This window comes from Schistocerca nitens, unplaced genomic scaffold, assembly GCF_023898315.1.
Source record: "Schistocerca nitens isolate TAMUIC-IGC-003100 unplaced genomic scaffold, iqSchNite1.1 HiC_scaffold_240, whole genome shotgun sequence".
Classification (NCBI taxonomy): Eukaryota; Metazoa; Arthropoda; class Insecta; order Orthoptera; family Acrididae; genus Schistocerca; species Schistocerca nitens.
In genome coordinates, this window is record NW_026045781.1 from 105,001 (window position 1) to 110,000 (window position 5,000).

The 5,000-nt window shown below is 54.7% G+C and overlaps 1 non-coding gene across 1 annotated transcript in view; it reads right to left on the reverse strand.

Annotated features, from left to right (window-relative positions):
• LOC126222620 (small subunit ribosomal RNA) overlaps nt 1–1,231 on the reverse strand; it is a 1,909-nt gene extending 678 nt beyond the window's left edge. The window contains exon 1 of the ribosomal RNA XR_007543429.1: nt 1–1,231. This exon is cut by the window's left edge and continues 678 nt beyond it. This is a non-coding gene — a ribosomal RNA (small subunit ribosomal RNA).
• Nucleotides 1,232–5,000: the final 3,769 nt, after the last annotated feature.

Below are 5,000 nucleotides of genomic sequence, written 5' to 3' on the forward strand. Positions count from 1 at the left end.
TTTCAGCTTTGCAACCATACTTCCCCCGGAACCCAAAAGCTTTGGTTTCCCGGAGGCTGCCCGCCGAGTCATCGGAGGAACTGCGGCGGATCGCTGGCTGGCATCGTTTATGGTTAGAACTAGGGCGGTATCTGATCGCCTTCGAACCTCTAACTTTCGTTCTTGATTAATGAAAACATACTTGGCAAATGCTTTCGCTTCTGTTCGTCTTGCGACGATCCAAGAATTTCACCTCTAACGTCGCAATACGAATGCCCCCGCCTGTCCCTATTAATCATTACCTCGGGTTCCGAAAACCAACAAAATAGAACCGAGGTCCTATTCCATTATTCCATGCACACAGTATTCAGGCGGGCTTGCCTGCTTTAAGCACTCTAATTTGTTCAAAGTAAACGTGCCGGCCCACCGAGACACTCAATAAAGAGCACCCTGGTAGGATTTCAACGGGGTCCGCCTCGGGACGCACGAGCACGCACGAGGCGGTCGCACGCCTTCGGCTCGCCCCACCGGCAGGACGTCCCACGATACATGCCAGTTAAACACCGACGGGCGGTGAACCAACAGCGTGGGACACAAATCCAACTACGAGCTTTTTAACCGCAACAACTTTAATATACGCTATTGGAGCTGGAATTACCGCGGCTGCTGGCACCAGACTTGCCCTCCAATAGATACTCGTTAAAGGATTTAAAGTGTACTCATTCCGATTACGGGGCCTCGGATGAGTCCCGTATCGTTATTTTTCGTCACTACCTCCCCGTGCCGGGAGTGGGTAATTTGCGCGCCTGCTGCCTTCCTTGGATGTGGTAGCCGTTTCTCAGGCTCCCTCTCCGGAATCGAACCCTGATTCCCCGTTACCCGTTACAACCATGGTAGGCGCAGAACCTACCATCGACAGTTGATAAGGCAGACATTTGAAAGATGCGTCGCCGGTACGAAGACCGTGCGATCAGCCCAAAGTTATTCAGAGTCACCAAGGCAAACGGACCGGACGAGCCGACCGATTGGTTTTGATCTAATAAAAGCGTCCCTTCCATCTCTGGTCGGGACTCTGTTTGCATGTATTAGCTCTAGAATTACCACAGTTATCCAAGTAACGTGGGTACGATCTAAGGAACCATAACTGATTTAATGAGCCATTCGCGGTTTCACCTTAATGCGGCTTGTACTGAGACATGCATGGCTTAATCTTTGAGACAAGCATATGACTACTGGCAGGATCAACCAGGGAGCTGCGTCAACTAGAGCTGAGCAGCCGGCCGCCCGGGAGTGTGTCCCGGGGGCCCGCGCGAACACGCAAGCGTCCGCTCAATTATTCTGCAAACAGGAGGAGGCTGGGCTCCCCTGCACGATACACCTCGAAACCCTCTCAGGTCCCGGCGGCGCGCAGCGCCGTCCTAAGTACTTGGTCGGGTTCGAGAGAGGCGCAATCGCCCGGAGATAGGCGAGTAGACGCTTTCAGTGCGACCACCCGTGCTCCCAACTGAGCTTGCCGCTGCCGACAGAGGCCCGGGAGCGTGCTGTCGTGGTGTTGCCGGCGGGAGACAACACGCGGCCACAAACAGTGACCGGGCAGCTCCAACGCCAGCGCCACAGAGGGGCAGAGCCCCACTTGGGTGCCAAAGCGAACTCTCCCAGCACAGCGCACGCGCCAACACATCCGCACAGCTGCGATACAAACCACCTGCGAGAACCGCGGGGGCGACCGAGCAGCAGACGGCGTCGCGGCGCCGAGTGCCGGGCGGCGGCGCATCCTCAACGCACACAGTCCTCAATCGGACCAGCACACTGCAGATGTCCACCGCGCTTCGCACCGGGCCCGGGAGGACCCACTTTGGCCGCACGGCGCCGCGCGCTGGGTGCGCCGGCACGCAGATGCGCCGCCTGCCGCGTCCGTCAGCCGGCGCGCCTGCCACTGGGCGCCCCCACCAGCCGGCTGCCGCGCGTGCGCCCACGCAGCGCGCGGCCAGCACGCCGGGCGCCCCCCCCTCACCGGCCGGGGACGGTCCCACCCAGCCACCGCCGCGTATCGCTTCATACCCACATGCCCACTCACGTTCGTGGGTATGACGGGTGTCGCTGAAGCAACCGGTTAATACCTGTACCGATCGTCGATATCAACGATTCACCTCCAGCGCGAACAACCGCGCAACAACGGATTTCCAGTTCATTTGCGTAACTTGGGCAGCAAACGTAGACATCCATCTACATTTGCGACTTCTACGAGTCTTGCATGCCTGGATGTTGTGTGTCACGACGCACTCCATCAGCATACATACACGCTGCGACGTGTGCACGAAAGAACACGTGGAAGGTGGCCAGCGTACGTATACGAATGCCATTGCACAGCTGCGAAGCGCATTCAACACGCGAACTCCTGACCGACGAGCTAGAGGTGACAGGAGGGGAGGGGGGGGCGGGGGCGATATACGTCCTATTGCAGTACACAATACAGTGGATAGCGGGACCATGTGGAAAGTAAGCAACACTCGCAAGATGTGAGGGTACGCACCGTAAAATGAATCAATACGCAGAACACCACAGTGTGCGCGAAGTGAACTATGTTGAGATGGTTGCAATTAGGCAACGCTACACGAATTCCTAGAGTCATATAACTAACAATTACAGGGCAGGTTAGGGCGCAACGTGGGTTAGGTTAGGGCCCAACGTGGGTTAGGTTAGGGCCCAACGTGGGTTAGGTTAGGGCCCAACGTGGGTTAGGTTAGGGCGCAACTTGGGTTAGGTTAGGGCGCAACTTGGGTTAGGTTAGGGCGCAACTTGGGTTAGGTTAGGGCGCAACTTGGGTTAGGTTAGGGCGCAACTTGGGTTAGGTTAGGGCGCAACTTGGGTTAGGTTAGGGCGCAACTTGGGTTAGGTTAGGGCGCAACTTGGGTTAGGTTAGGGCGCAACTTGGGTTAGGTTAGGGCGCAACTTGGGTTAGGTTAGGGCGCAACTTGGGTTAGGTTAGGGCGCAACTTGGGTTAGGTTAGGGCGCAACTTGGGTTAGGTTAGGGCGCAACTTGGGTTAGGTTAGGGCGCAACTTGGGTTAGGTTAGGGCGCAACTTGGGTTAGGTTAGGGCGCAACTTGGGTTAGGTTAGGGCGCAACTTGGGTTAGGTTAGGGCGCAACTTGGGTTAGGTTAAGGCGCAACTTGGGTTAGGTTAAGGCGCAACTTGGGTTAGGTTAAGGCGCAACTTGGGTTAGGTTAAGGCGCAACTTGGGTTAGGTTAAGGCGCAACTTGGGTTAGGTTAAGGCAGAAGTTGGGTTAGGTTAAGGCAGAAGTTGGGTTAGGTTAAGGCAGAAGTTGGGTTAGGTTAAGGCAGAAGTTGGGTTAGGTTAAGGCAGAAGTTGGGTTAGGTTAAGGCAGAAGTTGGGTTAGGTTAAGGCAGAAGTTGGGTTAGGTTAAGGCAGAAGTTGGGTTAGGTTAAGGCAGAAGTTGGGTTAGGTTAAGGCAGAAGTTGGGTTAGGTTAAGGCAGAAGTTGGGTTAGGTTAAGGCAGAAGTTGGGTTAGGTTAAGGCAGAAGTTGGGTTAGGTTAAGGCAGAAGTTGGGTTAGGTTAAGGCAGAAGTTGGGTTAGGTTAAGGCAGAAGTTGGGTTAGGTTAAGGCAGAAGTTGGGTTAGGTTAAGGCAGAAGTTGGGTTAGGTTAAGGCAGAAGTTGGGTTAGGTTAAGGCAGAAGTTGGGTTAGGTTAAGGCAGAAGTTGGGTTAGGTTAAGGCAGAAGTTGGGTTAGGTTAAGGCAGAAGTTGGGTTAAGGGATGGTGTGTGTGTGGGGGGGGGGTGGGGTGGCGAGGTTCGTTGATAGTGATGGTAGTAAGTGGACGCCTGAGGCACTATCAGATATGTCACGTCAGTTGCACTTGTGGCTCATGGCAGGTGGCGCGCCCGTTCTGTGTTTGTGGCAAAGGAGTGGCACACCTGTGTCTTTCATTCCTGCCATTGTTTATGTGCTGTGAGATGCGGCAGTGTGGTGCTGTTGGGTGCACCCCTGTGTAGGACATGTGTGGGTGTTGGTGGCGTATCTGAGCAATGGTGGTTGTAGGAAGAGTGGGATATTCAGTTTTCTGGTTCGACGTCCCGGTCTGGTTATCATAGTGTGGATGGTGTACTGTGGCCGAGAGGATGCACTGGATGTTGTTCCATGCTGGTACTTAGATGTTGTGTCTGCGTCTGTTACATGCATAGACTAGTGGGTGATGGAGTGTGTGGGTGACGTGTGGTTGACATTGTGTGCACAGACGTTCAGCATGTATAGGGACAGTTGTATGTGTTATCTGTATTCCGATGACTGCGCGTATTACTAAGCACCGCCGTGTATAAGCTTAATGTATGTATAGTCAATGCCTGTTCTATCTCTGTACAGTAGTAGCGGTGCGACTGCACTAGCTAGCTACACCTCGCGGCATCGTCCCCCGGTGTATGGCATATGATTATAAACATTCTGTCTATTAGTCAAAACCGGTGGTGTGACTACGTCACATGTTTGAGGTGGGGGACGCAACACCGTGCCGGTGGGTCAGGGCTGCGAAACACTTTCCCCACACTGGGGGCTCGGACCCTCATTACTCGTCCGAGTAATATATTGCGGAGCGCACATAGCCATTGCCCAGAGTCTTTGCGACTGCGAGTGCAACGCCCACGGGGACCGACGTGGATGGGGCGGCCCATAGCTGATCGCTCAGCATCGGAATCCGTACAGTGAGCGACGCGGTCGCGCACAGACTTAGAGCACGTTTAGGGACAGCGGGAATGTCGAATATTGGATAAAACTCTTCATGAAACGCAAGATATAGGTGTGGATTGCAACTTACGAGTGCGGGAAACGTCCGCCGTTCATCCGCTGGACTTGCGATTTTGGTGGGTGGGGTGGGGCACGTACGGGTGCGGGTGGCGTGATTGTCGGTCGACGACTTCGTGGTGGACAGAGGATGCCGTCTTTGTGGGTGGCGTCGGACAATGTGTACTGTGCGCCCATCGATGTCGTATTCAGCTTGGCGTCT